The following is a 17,165-nucleotide window of genomic DNA, read 5'->3' as shown; positions in this document are numbered from 1 at the left end:
ATGACGGCACTGGCCGTCACTGGTGCTTAATGTATTCGAGAGCGCAACAGGCCAGACTGTTTTTAATCCCAGAGTTTTGGGGTGAGATGATTGCCGCTTTCTGAATGTGTTTGTTGTAATGTCACTCCAAAATACAATTGACATGCTGCAAAATGTTTTTTTTTTTAACTGCAGCCCTTGTCGTAGTTGTTTGAAGCGTTTTTCTGAAGTGGCGCCCGTTTCCTGATGGGCTTGTTTGTTTGCGTGTTAGCCAAACGCGACGACTATCGTTGCTGCCCCACAAGATGAGTTTTGAATTCTCAAATGTGCACGGGCAACATTTGTTTTGACACTTATTGCGCAACAGTTTAGTTCTCGGGATTGTTGAACAACACCAAGAAGCCGCCAGTGGTCTTTCAAGACCTTGTTCCTCGGATGGACCGATGGCGCAATGCCATACGGGAGAAAGCGCAGTCTTCGGTCATTGATTTCCTTGGAGGTTCTCTTTCATGGGTCGCAACTGCACTGATTTCACGGCAACTGCAAATGTGACAGATGCATACTCTGTTTGTTCCGTTCATTATTTTCGGCAAGAATTGAAAGTCGCTCGCTTGTGAGACCACGACGACGAATCTTTGATGTCAACAGGTAGGACATCCACAAAAAGCAGACAAGAGGACTTTGTTGAAATGCTCCCACATTTTATTTATTTTTCTTCCTGTTAGGAATGGAAAAAGCTGGAAAGTCACACAGGCGACCGTCCCAAAAGTAATCGGTGCTTGTTAGGCCGTGTAAATTGTGTGCATTTCCCAGCGGAGCGGTCTAACCAAACAGTATTTACTCTTGTAACTCCAAACTCAGACACGCACACACACACACACACACACACACATTAATTGCTGTGTGGTTTACTTTTAGTTTCACGGTTTGTATTAACTCATCCAGTACCAGCCAATTCTAGACCAAGTCTGAAAAGACGTTTAAAAACGTCTTTGGGAGTGAATGAGTTAATTGATTATATGTTGAATATGATCAATGGCTATCTTTATTTATTTTATTAATCATTTAATTTTTGGGGGGAGACTGTAATTGTTCCCATGGTCCTCACATTTAAGAGTTATACTGCATTGAGCTTTGGTGAAAACATTACACTACGACATCCTAAATAGCGGGCGCTAAATGAGTGCCGTGACTGGCTTATTGCAAGTCCCGAGATCATCTTGAAAACCGCATAGTAAATCGTACGTCGCCATAATTTTGCTTTCTAACATTTTTAAAAGTGTTTATGTGAGCGGAAATGTTCTCGATGCAGCCTTTCGTTTTTACCTGTGCTAGGCTAGCATCGCCGTGTTTGCCGGTTTGCGCGAGCGGCGGACTGATCGATCCAAATACAATTCAGTATCATGTCGGATTGGATTTAGGTGATGAAATCGATGCCTAAATTTCAGTTTGCCTTTTGTATGCACGGCTGCAGGTTTCTTCAAACAGGTGGCAGCCAGTTCGCCAGACTCGCTTCTCTCTCGGCGCCGAACAGGCACACTTGTCACCATCGCTCAGTGTTTTGATTTGCCGACATGCGACTTAGCGGCGCAAACAAGCGAGCAAGCCACCGGCTGGAGTTTGCCCGCCCACCAGCACTGTACCTGTTCGTGCACCAATTGCATTTTGCTCCCCCAAGTACACCGTTCCCTATTATGTGAAAGAAAACTCTGCGTGTGCCCAAATTTTACATTTTTTCATCCATTAATGAATTCGCGCTTGAGCGTGTATAATGTATGAAGTGACTAATAGCTTACACGGCCCCACATCACGAGTGTAGCTCCCCCCTCAAGCATCCCGCCACCAGAATACCCGCTAGCCTTTCATGCAAATAGTTTGACTTCACTCTTTTCACGCACTCCCCCTTCACACGCTGTAACCGGAGGTCGTGTTGAGACTGACAAACTTCTTGTCCATTTGTAATGCCGATTGGTTGCCCTCAAATATGCTACACACCCGTGACACCCCCCCTTTCCTCCACCCTCATGTGCTGGTTGAGTAGGCTCTGCAAATGAGCCAAACTCTTGACATTGTGAGGTGGATAGATCCATGTGGGTAGGTGCAATATGTCATCCTCTAAATCCATCTTGCCCTGCTGCCGGCTGATACATTTGTGGGCAGTTCCAAAAAAATAAAAATGAGTGCAGCAATCAGCTTTTCAGGCGGTAGCTATGGGGGTGTTGTTTCAGATGTGCTAACACCGACCTCCGAGGAGATGAGTGCAGATATAGTCAGAGAAGACTAAAACTTGTTAGCACACCGCTAATCTCGATTGTCTGTAAACTCCAAAATAAAAAATGTTTTTGTAAGTAAAGAATTTTTAAAAATCAATAAATAATCCATTGTATAATTACCCGTGGGGCACCTGAGGATCTCTCAGGACAAAGTATACCGGAATCATTGGCATCTCTAACTTGCCAATTAGTGTACAAGCACACCCATTGGTCATTGATCTTTCAAACCTACCAGCTGGTGGATATAAAGACGCCGATTGAGTGATCCTGCGGTTCAATCGGTTTGAGGTTGAAGCAACTGTATGTTTTATAAATGGCAACGTATATACTCCGCCGCATGACTTGGGCTCGCTGCCTCCTTTCAGTGTGTTGTTGCCCGCTTCAAAGCTGCCCCCCCCAATCAAACGCTAGACTCAGTGCAGCCATGCTGCGGTGAAAACAAGATGATTTTTTTTTTCCTCCTGACAAATGGCTGGGTTTCAAAAAATAAAATAAAATAAATAGTCTGTGTGTTCTAATCATCAGTAAACACTTTGGCGGCATCACCTGCAAAGCCCCAGCTCATGTCAATTCCCTTCAAGGATAATTGGAGTGTGCATGATTCTTCAGCCACTCTGGTAATAACAAAGCCGTTCTTGTCACTTTTTTTTTTTTAGACCTCCATTTTTCTTTTAATTTAAACTCTTGTTTATTCTAATCACATTTAGCAAACCGCACAAGACCAAAGCCGGGCCGAGGAGATCCACACTAATTACATTAGAGCTGGAGGAAGATTGCCCCGTGTGATGAAGTGGTTTGGCCGTTGGCGATCCCGCCGACCGAGCTCAATAACTTAAAGTCGTGCCCCCATCGTTTATGAGATTGAGCTGTCGTCCGAGGCATCACTCATGTTTAGGATACTGCCCCCGCCGTCTCTATTGGAGAGACCTCGCAAGGGATCCGAAGGGGGCCGAGGTGATGGCTTTGACATGACGAAGCGTCTCTGATGAGAAGAGCCTCAGGCAAAAAACCCAAACAAGTTTCCTGTTCGTAATACAACAGCACATATTCAAACATTCATTAGTCATTCGGTAAAGTGGAACCTCTCTGTCGCGAAAATCACAATTAGACCCAAAAGTCTCCTCCGAGGTTGCGCAAAATCTCAACTACCTGCAGCAAACCATAAAATGCTGTCCTCATTGTCAAATTTGTTTCATCATTACTCTTTTCCTCTACATTTTTGGATATGCATATGAATTTATTTATTTTTGGTACCTCCCAATTTTCAGAGCCCTCATTAAACATATCAAATTTTTTTTGCCAGGCTCGATTTGTGTGCAAAGTTTGGTGGTGCTTCATTCATGTTTATGCCCTCAAAAATAAAAATCATTTCAGATGATAATCATAAAAATATGGAATAACAATTTCGAGAAAAACAACAGGGGCCTACAAAAACAACTCCGACCCTCATTAAAAGCTCATTTTCTATAGTCACAGAGAGCCACAGCAGAAGGATCAAAGCAGCCGCGGCTTGCCGACCCCTGCCCCAAACGCTGCAATCCGCGGAGTCCGAAACGGGAGAGTCCCTCGGTTTTGATATGTAGACTTTGAAGTCTTGAAAGCTGGATGTGAAGGCACAGCCTGATGCGGTGTGACTGTGTTACATATTCTTTTAGCCTCTAATTGCTTGTTTTGCTGGACACAAGCAAGAACTGCAGTGCCCCTGAAGGGCCAACTACCCCCCCCCCCGCGCCCCCCATTATTATGTTATACTTGACACAGTTTTTATCCCAATGGTCGAAACGACCAGCCACGATTGCTCAATATCATAGAAAGAACCCGAAAGATTTTAGTGAGTGTCCGACTCGAGCTGGCATCACGGCGGTTGTTCGAATGCAAGTGCTCTGCCGTTCACCTCCAGCATTTGTTCTGTGCACATGCTGTATTTTTGTTGTTGTTTTTGTCTGCGCTCCACGCTGACAGCTGCAGCTCAAACGTCTCTTTGTGACAGCCGCGATTTTGAGTCGGGTGTCGCTCTCACCACTGTAAATCCTTTCAATGGCGTCCTCCGTTTGCTTGCCTGTGTGCAATTGCGTGCGTGTATTTGTTTTTGTGCGCTTGTTTGTCGATGTCTGCATTCGCTTCGGGGAGGATGAGGTGCTGGCGGATGGAGTATGTTGAGGAACCTCGCAGTTCGCAGCTGCCGCAATGAAATGTCAATATTTATGACACTTTTTGTGTGTGCGTGCGGGTGCTTTCGTCTTTTTGCTCTTGAGTGATGGAACAAAAACCGGATCTCAATGTGATGTCATGAAGTGGAACACTCAAGCTGCTCAGTAAAATGTGGCCAAGTCAATCCGAGAAATAATAATAATAATAATTATGATTCAAATCATCAATGTTCATATTCTATCCCCTTTTAAGCACTTTGGGCCTGAACTAAAAGGGTTGCTAATGCAAAAACTGACACGGACTTGATGGCTCATGCAAACTTGTGGAAGCTACTAACTAACTAATTGTGCGGGCTGATGTTGCATCTTGAAATGACGTGTCTGAAAGGCGGGCGCAAACCGGCAAGCATAGCACAGGCAAATTTTGCCAATTGCGTTTGCATCATTTTTGAATGCCAGTGTCATGACTTATCATTCAGTGTTAATTTTGGAACTTTTGAATGATTTAAGGGTTTGACTTGGAGACAGTCACAAGAAGGCGTCATGCATACCACTGCTGAATTCCTTTCAACTCCAAATTTGGTTCATTTAATCTCCAAGTTAGTTTTCTGGTTGTGCTGTGACAAATTTTAAACACAGTGTTAATACGTAGGATGCACACATCCAAGAGCCACAAGCTTGGGACAATTGAAATCAAACAAACATGGCTTTGATGCGGGTTGCTAAAATGACCGGAACTAACTCCATCAATTTATATATGTGTATATTTGTTTACCTTTTCGTGTTCCTTGGCATTCTCCACTCTCCACCATATTTTGGATCAGCTTATCATGACTTTTAAGCGTTTAATTTAGCACTGGAATCTGTTACAGTTTTCTGGATGGCCTCAAGCGTATGCACACTATGGTGGGGTTTTTTCCCCCCGTTCTTTGGAGTTTTTTTTGGTCCCCTTGTTTGCCTGTGTGCAACCACAGTCGGACTGGCCGAAAAAAAATGTGGCAACACCTCACACTACTGAGGAGGAAATGAAACCTTGCCAATAAAAGTAATTGAATTTCTCTCCAGTGCCAACCACATGAAGTGAGACGCAACACCCTGGAATAGAGAGTCATTATTTATGCCGACGAGGATGAAAGGAATATCGCTGATACAAAGATGTAAAGGAAAACAAAACAAAAACTTTTTTCTTTTTTAATGTTTTGTCATTAATGAAACTATACTTCAGGCCACGTGTTGAATTATGGTGCACACTGAGCCTTTCTCGTATATCTCCCCCCACCCTTTATTACCTCAAGTAATTAAAATCTCACAACTTAAATCACATCCTCATTAGTTAATGTGTTGACTGATGAAGGCTGGATGAGCAGCAAGCATAAACTTATGGGGGGTTAAAATATTGAATTAATTGTCAAATGGATTAAATGATCATGAAGGTACAGGGAAACTAAATATCACATGTGGAATATGTAACAAAAAGTGGCCAAAGCTGGGAAAAACAATGGAATATACAGTATATTTAAAAAAAAATCAAATCATGATTGCATAAATGAAGCAAACAATGGGATCCCACTATCATGAAGGCATCTTGTCGTTTTGAGCTACTGCTTCCTCATCACAGCTTTCCCACTCAAGAATTGCGACTAATCTGTGAGTCCGACAAAATTCTGTATGGCACTGCTTACCGCTTGAAACCGACATCATAGTGGGGGCCTTGCACCTTCTATGATGTAATAGCAGGCACCCTGGAGATTCAACTATTTGCAAACAAGCTGTTAATAATTGCATCTTCCGTACAGCGCCTTGAGTGAACAATGAAAGAAGCTGAAAATATTTCCACTGGCGGAGACAGCACTCGAGTCAAGTAGCCCTCCACTGTAAACTTCTCAGCAAAGTTATTCCTCAAAACTTTCTCGAGTCTCAGCCAACGCTCAAAAATGTTCCAGAGGAGCCTCTCCAATTTTTATATCCAAGTGCTCGCCTCAATGATGTTACATGACATGCACTCGCGCTGTGCTACCTTTTGTGCCAGATGGGCAATTAAAACGACTGCAAGCGCATGCTGAGCGCGGGGTGCAACATGGCCACATGTGGAGAGATTACCTGCAAAAACCCCCCGCGATACATTTCCTTTAAAGTTGATCAAATGAAGTTTGCTACGTTGCCTTGACGGGGTTTGAAATGGCTCACTCAAATTGTGCTGTTTTATAACTTTCTATAATGATACGGCTGATCCAAGAAGACCGCACAATGGAATGAATGCCAAAAATATTGAAAACAAAGTACTTTTCCCCACCCGTCTTTAATCAAATTGGGTATGCAGATCGATTTTTATCATCTCCACCGAAGGACCCCACATGAGGATATAAACCTGCAAGTGTGTGCCTACTGCTCTCATGATGTGATTAACACCGCACACATCATGATCACGCCATTGTCATTTGCAAGTCTCCAACAAACCAGATATCTGTCGCAGTACCAAGACTGACCTGTGAGAGGCAGTGTGATGCCGCAGAGCATCCGGATGGCCAGAAATTGCAGAGAAGAAGAAAGAGTAGTTCAGAAATAGAAGCTAGGCTTATTATTTGCCGAGATGGCAACCGGACTGTTGTTGAAAAGAAACTTCAGTGAGCTTCGTAACTGGCGACAATTCTGTTTCACGTCCTGATAACGCCGTCCACTGAAAGTCTGCCTGATTGGGTATTATGTGTCCGCGGCTTATGGTGGAGCACGAATGAGCCTTTAAGGGTGATCGTTGTAAATGGTGTACCCCATTTAATTTGGCGACCAATTCCAGACGCTGAGCGGAAAATAATCACGGTTTTATCCCTCCCGACAGCAGGCAGGTCTGTGGCGAACGTACACGGTAGCTCGAGCAGATAATCGCCGATAACGACGTCGACATTACCATAAGCTGTTTGTGCCGTTCCGCCTCAAAACGCGCCATTGGGTGGGGGGGGAATCCATCTCGTCTGTAAAAGTGTGGCCTTTTGTCGGCTTGTTTGCGATTGGACGCACGCGATTGGCTTCACGCGCATTATCGTTCGCGGACGATTTCAGTCAACTGTCGATAGCAGCTGCCGTTCTGTGGCTCTTCAGTTTGAGGACTGACCTCAAGTTCGTGTGACCCCCCACCCCCCCACCCCCTCCTCACCTCCCCGTCTGCCCCTCCCTCAACACCTGCCCATGCCGGTATTCTACCAGGGCGGTCCTGCATTTAGCATGAGTTATGTCACCTCGGTAAACGCGAGCGGCATGAGCGATTGCCCCCGCCTGACAAACGTTGCTTACAAATGAGCTTCAAGCGTGCGTCTGGGCCGTCGGACAATTAGGTGGAAAATAAAGCATGCGGGAAGGGAGCAAACATGATGGAAATGAAAAGTTTGTTTGTTTATTTATTTATTTAGAGTTGCTCTGCGTGGAAAAAAGCCTTTTTAGATAAGTGACAAAATGGAAGTGATGTAATTAAAAGATTTGCGAATGGGGGGGGGGAAGGGGAGGGGGATGTTGGAGAACAGCAAAACATTCAGGTGATTCTGGCTGTCATAATGGAAATTTAAAAGTGGCTGCAAGATAAAACCGACTCGCATTTAATTGATGCATTTGGCACATTGCTATGCAAATTGCATCTATATGACCGCACGTTATGCTTACTGAACCGTGCACGGTAGGAAAAAATGTTCCCCCCCCCAACCCCCTCATTAAAATATGATAGTTATGCAAAACACATTATTTTTTTTACATTCTGTATGTAAATATTCATCTGGTTGATTAGAGCCCAGCATTTTTTTGCTGTGTTTTGGTAACCTGCTACTGTGGTAATACATAACAAACTAAAATGATTCCGTCTCAGTAAATCATTTTCGTGTAAATGCGCCGGGCTTAGCATAAATGCTCGTAGTCCCAAGGCAGATTTCTGAGCATAAACATAACATAAACAAACATAAAATAACATATGAATAACAAAACATGTTTTCACTCATTATTGTCTCAAAACATCTCGACTTTCAGTCCAGGCGACAGCGGCGCCTCACAGTTTACGCACAACAAGGAAAGAGGTTTCGTTTTACAGCGCGTCAGACATTTTTGAGCATTCAAGAATGCGACTAGTTTGCTCCCAAGCGGTTTTTGGTTAATCATGACTCAAAACAGCAAAGGGAAGGCAGACGAATAGTGCCGATTTGTGAAAAATATGAAATTGGCCATATTTAGACACACGCGGTTTCCGCTCAACGGTGATGAGGCTTTAATGCAAAGATGCTCTTGACATTGACAAAACAATGGCTCAACCTCAGAAGTAAGGCAACACTTAAAAAAAAAAAAAAAGTTTCAGATGTGGCTGTTGGCCACCATTACTCACCAGCCCCTCTCGAATGAGTTTGTTTTTCATTAGAGGAGGAGAGAGGCTCAAACGGTGCCATCTTTACTCATCCGCGCTTCGCCCCTCCTCGACCCCTGCGCGCCAAACAAATCCTTGTGAGTGATGAACCTTCGGGCTATTTGGACATCTGTCTTCTCCCTCGTCGCCACGGCTGCAAAAAGGTCCGGCGACGATGTCAGGGGCTTCCCGCGACAACATGCAATAACCCCGGGTGCCAACACCTCCGCGGACCGGCCCTCGGAGAACGAACATTAGCCGCCCGTCAATCTAGCGAGGCTCCTTACGCAGCTGGGAGGAAAAATTGCCGAAAGGTAAAAGGTGTGATCATTACAGATTGATTTAGCTTCTGCAATCGGATGGCATTTTACCCCACTTGTTACATTTATAAAGTTCTCAAGAAGTGGATACGTGGAGTAGGTTTTAAGTGATGCTTCTCTGCTGAGGGCAGAGAAGCGTTGCTATGTGCTAAAGATGGCTAGCAACCGGAATTGCAGAAGTGAGGCATGGCTAAAGTTGGAAGGAAGGAAGGAAGAAAGGAAGCATGAAGTAGAAAGCCAGACAAAACGTAAGGCGGGAAAAGGGTAGCTGTTTTGGGCTGTACTCAGAAGGGCCCCATGGGTGTCGGCCCAACCACGAGGCACTCGATAACCGAGCCTAACCTCCATGTGATACTTAAATACAATTGTACCACCTCACAGTGCATTCTGGATTTTATTAGATATTATGTCTGAACACCGTTTTCCTCGTTTCTTACTTTAACCCTTTCAGGGACAGCGGTCGCGACAGTGAACAGTTTATCATGTTATCATTATTGGTGCACGAACGGATTAATACCCCACATTTTATCCCGAGCCCTAAACGCAGCCTTTTTAAAAAAAATTCAGACATACATATCCACACTTTGACAGGTGTTGATAATCGCCGACAGGAGTGATGGATGCTTCGCTGTTGGGAGCCTGAACACGTTTCCACAGCCTTCCAGCCTCAAAAATAGACTTTGAATTCTTCACGCCGGACACCTTTTTCATGGGAGAAATTAAAAACCAATCAAATCGAATGTTGTCATAGCCGCCATTCCTTCTAATGTGAATCCGATGATGATGAAGTATCATCGAACATTGGCTCCAAATTGAGTGCCATCAATGAATATGCATGAGCAACAGGCCGATATGAAAACGCCAGCATCGCCGGAATCTTCAACGTTGGTGACAAGCAAAGGCAAATCGTCACGTGTCGGCTCCGTCTCCGCGCTCTAATGACTCAGTAATGACACCATTTGTCCATTTAGCCTCATTGGCTCTGACGCTGCGCGAGACTCGCCAGCTTCCTCTGCCAGTCTCGCACAAGTGGACCGTTGAGCTCAGAAGAGCTCAGAGAGTTCAAAAATGGTAAATGACTTGCTTTAGTCAAAGCTCGGTTGGCTTTTCATGGCTTTGCGCTGTTGGATGAAAAACTGGTTTCAGCAATGCGGAGAAGACTTTGAAGAAATTGATCAGCGTGAAAATTGAATATGGTAAATGAAATGTCAAAATGACAGTGAGAGCTAAATAATAAAATGGAATTTAGCGATGAATTGGTTTGGAAAAGGCACTTTTAAACGGCTAAATGCCTTTGAATGCTGCGGAACTTACATGAAAAATGTCACCAGGATCAAAAATACATTCTTAATTTTAGATCACAAATGGGACCTATCACAAAAGTAAAACAAGTAAAAAGATGACGTTCTCTATTTAAAGCCAACCGATTGCTTCAAAGTAAAGACTGAATGAAAAGTGACCAAATTCATAATTGATGTCAGCACTCCTTAAATAAAATATCATTTATTTTACGCTTTCAGTTTCACCAATATGAAACGATACAGTACTTTTAATTTCTCATTTAAAAAAAATCAAAATTTTTTAGCAAAGAAAAAGAAAAAAAAAAGAAAAATGTGGTGTGACCTGAAAATTTTAGAACAATAAATAAAAATATTCATGCTCATTGAAAAAAATGTCAATTTGTTTTTTCAATATTTTGGAACATACAGTAGTTTAATTTTAAAATGTGGCGTTGAGGGTTAATAATTCCTTCATTTTGAATCAATGCAATGATTCACGGCAGCCTTCAAGAGATTCCATGAAAAAACTTCACATTACAAATTGAAAAGCAAAGGCATCAAAACAAATGGACATTTTAATCACACATATTTGTACATTCAACGTCACCCCGTGTCTGATTATCCACAAATCAACAAATGGTACCTTTGAGCGAAATGATTTGTAATATGCCATAACATCTTCCTCTAAATACATCATAAATAACACATATATTGCCATTTTAAATGCTCCCGTGGCATCACTATATCAACGTTGCTATAAAGAAGGCGAGCGTTTTAAAAGGACCACATAAACCACCCGTTTTTTTTTTTATTTTAAGTCATCAACTTTATCAAAGACTTTGGGACATTTGTCCTGCCGTGTCGACACGGCGAGGACTCCGTCAGCCGGAACAGATGGCGGGAATCGCAGGGAAAAGCTTGTACAAATGACCGCATCCATCACCTTAAAGATGGCGTCATTAAAAGTCATCTCGGCCATTTAAATGTGGAGGATAAACACAGGAATGGAATGCTCGGGGTTCACAGTGGCGGGTATAAACGTGATGGAAAACTACTCGCGCTTGCTCAGCTCTTTTGTAAGTCCATTACGTTGAATGGAATTACATTTAGAATGCATTTATATGGAAATGAATACAAGTTATGTAATGTTTTTTTTTTGGGGGGGGGGGAACAACAACATATTTGAAAGAAGTGAACTTGCGGGGGAAGAAGTGGGCGTTGTGACTTGTGAGCGTCGGCGTAGCAATGCGGACGACAGTCAACCAACTGCAGCAAAACTGCTAGCGAGCATGCCTTTTTCCACTTTGAACAGTCGGGTGTGTGGGTGATGTTTGTCACGGGGATCGGCGGGTTGGAGATGAGAATGCAAATGCTAGCTGAAGCCGCACATCCCAACATTCTGAAGGTCACTGGTTTTTGCCTCGTCTAGAATATTCTAATGATCGACTCGCTACTTTAAAACGCATTTTTCGCGATGGCTTTGCCACGCGCATCGAACAGAAAATGTAAAAGAATACAACGAAAGGAACTTTGTTGGAAATAAATATTGCAATCCTTGGTGTGGATACAACGGCGAGAAAACCCAGGACTATCGCTTTAATATTCGCGGTGATGGTTGGAATGAATTTTCAGTACCTTTTTAAGTGTTTTGTGATTTATTTTGTTGTTTTTTCACCCATTGGATTTTTAAAAAAGACAGGACTTGGTTAAAAATAACCCCCCAAAAAGAGAAAACAGTTGGTTACAAAACTATTTGTTTTATACAATACAATCTAATGTGTAACCCCCCCCCCCCCCCCCCCCCCCCCACTGAAAGAAACATTTGCCAGTGTTTGATGAAAGCGCAGCATGTGAGAAACAGAAATATGTTCATCTCATTTCACTGGTATCGATCAGTATCAACATTTGTATCAAAATTATCCATAGTAGGATTGATACTCGGGAAATGTTGAAAGAAAATCCAAGTGCACCCGAACCTGCTTATAATCGTGTATTAATATACGTAAAAGCTTATCGACCTACAGTTTTAAGATTTTTCTCCCATTTTCTTGGTCACATAAATGTTATACGGGCACGTGTTTCGATGCCACATCCGATTTTATGTACGTATCTAGATATGAACGATATCATGAATAAAAATATTACTACTGAATTATGAATTAATAAATGAATACCTTCACGAGTGAACCCGTGGCAGCGATTAATGAAAAAAACATTCTGATCGTCCGAGCTTAACATCTAGGCCAGCATTTTTTTTTTTGAAGACTAATAAGCTACATTTAAAAGCTCTTTCCATGCATAACCATTAAGCAGCTAAATTAATGATGAATATGCTGCTCATTAATCACTTACTAGAAATTATATCTCTGCATGTTCAGCAATATGCTATTAAATCCTCACGCTCTTGAACTAAAAAAAAAAAAAGTATGTGAGATCCGTTCTGATCTGGTGGTGGGGTTGGAGTTGATAAAACTTTAAATGAATGTCAGTCACAAGTAGCATTAACTTAAGATGTGAATTCTAGTTATTTGAGTGTCTCATTGATTTTTTTTTTTTTCTGAGTGATGTCAAGATGAGAAGAAATTCCTCGCTAATTTTATTGCTAAAAGGGTGTTGTGTCAAGTTAAACCTACGCAAACTCTGACATTGCAGTACGGAACAAATCTAGAAGAAATGCCATTATAATAAGATGAACTCAGTTTGAAATGTAAGATTCTGCATTCGAGTACTACATGGCGCCATATTGGTGTCTTTATAGATATTTGAATTGAGGCATACTTGACACCCTCATCCCCAAAACCTTTGTCACTGCGAATCAATGCCAAAAGCTGCCGGAAAAGCCCACATTTTGTCCATGCGAACTCAATAACTCATGTTGACGTATTCCTTGGCACCTAGATGATACGAGATGGGGTCAAAGCAACACTGTTATGGCTTTGGCTTGAGCACAAGAACAGCAAATAGGTAAGTTTTTAAGACAATAACTGGAGTGATGTTAAAAAAGAATGAATAATCTGCAAATGTGTGTATTGATGAATGCCGAACCGCAATTATGTGGGGTTCACCATAACCAACGAACGAACAAACCAACACAGTGACTGACTGACGACTAACTGACCAAATCAAAAATTTGTCAAAGTGCATTTTTTTTCTAGTGTATATATTATTTTCTATCGAGGAAATTGTTATTTAAGCATCTAATGTAGTGGGAAAAAATAGTAACAATAATGAAAACAACAACAGGGACAGAGCCAACCACCCACCCTCAAGCTAACAGCAGACTGCCATTCATTTTTAATTACCCCCGTTTGGAGGCTGCACTAATGGCTAATAACAAACTGTTCTCCATCCAATAAATAAATAAAGTAATTAATAATGCTTCGAAAAGATTTCCGAACCGAGAAAAAGTCGTTTCGCTTTTCATTCAGGTGTCCCGAATGTTGTGGTTGAGCAACACACGAGTTGACTTCAGCGCCAAGGACAGCAACCACACTCTTGTTTTTTTCCCGTTCCCTCTTGACTTCCTACTCAGTGTGTGACTTGCTAAAGCATGTCATGTTCAGATGTTCTTGCTTGCGTCCACACGGCCCACGCAATGTCACGGGAGTGTGACTCCTACTCGCCTCTTCAACTTCTCGCACCTTCTGCTTTCTGGATCTCTCATTAATGATCCACGCGGCGCTACCTCTGACGTCTTGGGAGCGAGTCAAATTTGTGGAGTTGCACCCACATTTTCAGTGAAGGCTGGCTTGAATGTAAAAAAAATAATTGGGAGTATAAGAATATTAGCCCATTTCACGCAACTTGACTTCAGCCAGCAGCAAAGGAAACTGGATGTGTGAGTCATTTTGTTTTTTTTCGATTTGCAAAGCTTTCATTAGGACCTTCTGTATCTGGTGCGGCACGTTTAAGTTCATGTGTTTGTTCCATTTGGTAAATGGCTGGTTAGAATTTTTAACTGCGACTTTTTGAAAAGAAACAACTGTCATGCGCCTTGAGTCAATCTACCGTTTGTGATGTTCGACGAAAACGAAATGAAAATGCAGAATGCTACATTAGCCTCTCATGCTAGCTGGTTCGAAAGTGCAGAGCACACTTTTGTAGCCAACGTTGCGCCGCCCTTCAACGCTGCTCTTCTTTTGAACCCGCTCAATGCTACTCTTCTTCGACACTTAAAGAACTTTGTACAGAAGTGAGTCAAGTGAGAGTTGCGAGGCCTGTCCGAATTCGCAGTCGCAATCGGTCCACAGAGGCTACCTGAAGAGGAGCCTTTACAGGACGCCGGTGTGTACCCATCTTATCTATTTTTGTGTGGTTTATTTTCAATCTGCTTCTTCTTCTTTATTGTCAATATCCTCTACATATTCATAATACACTACACTGGCTTGTTAACTTGATGTGACTCCCAGCCAAAGTCAATATCGACCAGCTTGTTGTTGTTGTTGTTGTGAACAGACTTTTACAATATTTCGATCTTGTTCTTGACTCTTCTACTGTTGTGTGCTGTTTGACAAAAAGGAATCCCTGAGTGAAAATGTCATCTCTGACTTGATTCTAGCGGTAGATGCAAGCTAACTTTACAGGACTCCCAGCCAGAGTGTATATTGACCAGTAGTTTGCAAAAGGAATTTTATGACTGGAGTCTTATGAGGATGGAGCACAGGTTGAACCTGCAGACTGCTACCATCTATTATTATTATTATTTTTAGCAAGCTGCTAGCTTGTTAGCCTGATAGGACTTAGATTTGGATCTTGTTTGATTAGCATTTGAGGCCATTTGATGGGGCTGTTTGACAAAACGGAACGCTGAATACAGATTTAGATGTTGCAGCCGACTGGTTGGCCACCATATGATCAGAACTTGTGATCAAGAGGTGCTGTTAGGTGTTATGTGGTTGTGATGTTTACATAACATGAGTAGTTTTGTTGTCACCCCCCCCCCCCCCCTCCCCACCCTCACCCCCGACCTCTGGGACACTGTTGAAAGTGGATAGGCGCCAACATATTTGTAACATAGACAATACAGATTATTCCAAATATGATATATGATTTTCAATTGCATTTATTCGGATGATGCTGAAGATGATGATGATTTTGCCGCTGGTGCACGAAGACAAAATTCCCCACCATATACCAAAAGGTTCTTGTCCTCACCCACCCCTCCCTTTGGTTACCTCATCCGGTCCGCACCTCCCCACATCCCCTCCTCCTTTGCCGTCTGCATGGACCCTCCCCCTTTTTTCTCGCCTCCAGTCTGAGCATCGCAGGCTCCTCTCCCTCCCACCCTCCACATCACACGCACACACACACATACACACACCTTCTCCAACCGCAAAGCCCGCCGCTGTGTGACAGGAAGCCACCAGAACGATATAGACCCAGCAAGTAACACGCACACACAGACACACACTATGAGAGCTCCTTCCTGACGGACTTTCTTCTTCTTCTCGTTCTGTGTGCACTATAGCGACCAAGCTTGGATTTCCTCCCCCCTCATCACCCCCTGAGCATGAAAAGGATTGCCAGGATTGCCCAATTAGCCGCAATCCAGCAGCAGCAGCAGCAGCAGCAGCAGCAGAAGCATCGCCATCGCCGAGCACCGGATGCTCCAGCAGAAGTTGTTGGCCGCGCAAGTCACACGGGGGGGACGAGACTCGGAGGGGAGCGTCTGATTTAGGTGAGTGGTGCGTGCATGCGTACACGCTCCTTGTACGCGTGCAGACGTGCGTGGTCAGCATTGTTCTTGTGGAGGGCAGCGAGTGCTGATTTTTGAGACGTTTGATGCAAATGACTTGTGTGTCTGTGCGCGTGTGTGTACCCACGTTTCGAGGACAGATTTCCGTTAGCCGCACGCGTGCTGCATCTGGGTTCTTTGACATAGGAAAAAAAGCATGCTTCATGTAAACTATGAACATCATGTTAGAAATGGGGTGAAAGCCTACCTGCTGGTTGCTTATGTGTTTAAACATGAATGTGTGTGTGTGTGTGTGTGTGTGGTAAGCAAGAGTGTCTGTTTGATACACAGTGGCTTATGTATGTTCGAGTTTTTATTGTCGTGAGCAAGCACCAAGTTTCAAAACGTCTCACCGTGCACACAAAAGAGACCAAGGACATTTTGGATCCATCCACATCTTACCTAGTTCAGGATGAGGGTTAAAGTTCTGCTGGTTTTCCATGAAGATAAATACACAAAATCCAGCTAATAGCAGAAATCAATCAAGAAATAAAAGCACACATCTTTTTGTGGGTATTATTATTTTTTAAATGGTAGAAACAAACACCCCCCCCCCCCCCCAGCTGAACTATAACCCAGTCGTGTGACCGTAAAGTTGTCTCATCCAAAAGTTTCTCTTGATTGTGCTGTTCCACCGGCTCACTGCGAGGGGAGCTCATGCTCTTTTCCACAAAAGGTGGCAGGCTTCTGGCCCAAGGCGAGATGGCTGCTAATGATCTTCAGATATCAACTCCACAGAATCGGCTTCTGTTGGGAAAAATGGGTCCCCGGAGCGATTGCAGACCCCCCCCCCCCCCCCCCCCCACCCACCCCAACCCCAACCTTTTCATGCCGCATGAGACGGCATTATATTTACAGCAGAGTAAATACATTCTGCGATTATTGTTTGGCCTCTCTCCAGCTGAAAACCCGCTGCCTCTTCTCGTCGCAGTGCCACGTTCGATTTGGTGGCCTTTTTCATTTGCAAACTGCCGTAATCATGTTCACAGGCTTCCCCGTGTCAGGAAAATGCCAGCGTTGGCTTCCAGCTGTATTTGCGTCGTGGCTTTTCGAT

General features: G+C 43.4%; 1 protein-coding gene across 1 annotated transcript in view; it reads left to right on the top strand.

The window, feature by feature from the left end:
* Positions 1-15,720: 15,720 nt before the first annotated feature.
* The window catches only part of brinp1 (bone morphogenetic protein/retinoic acid inducible neural-specific 1), an 85,708-nt gene continuing 84,263 nt past the window's right edge, over positions 15,721-17,165 (top strand). The window contains exon 1 of the mRNA XM_086135712.1: positions 15,721-16,054. The gene's annotated coding sequence lies outside the window, so the exon portion shown is untranslated. The remainder of the gene's footprint in view (positions 16,055-17,165) is intronic.

The sequence above is a fragment of the Hippocampus guttulatus genome, chromosome 17, assembly GCF_054856545.1.
Source record: "Hippocampus guttulatus isolate MCC_2025c chromosome 17, RoL_Hgut_1.0, whole genome shotgun sequence".
NCBI lineage: Eukaryota > Metazoa > Chordata > Actinopteri > Syngnathiformes > Syngnathidae > Hippocampus > Hippocampus guttulatus.
This window is presented reverse-complemented; position numbering and strand designations above follow the sequence as displayed.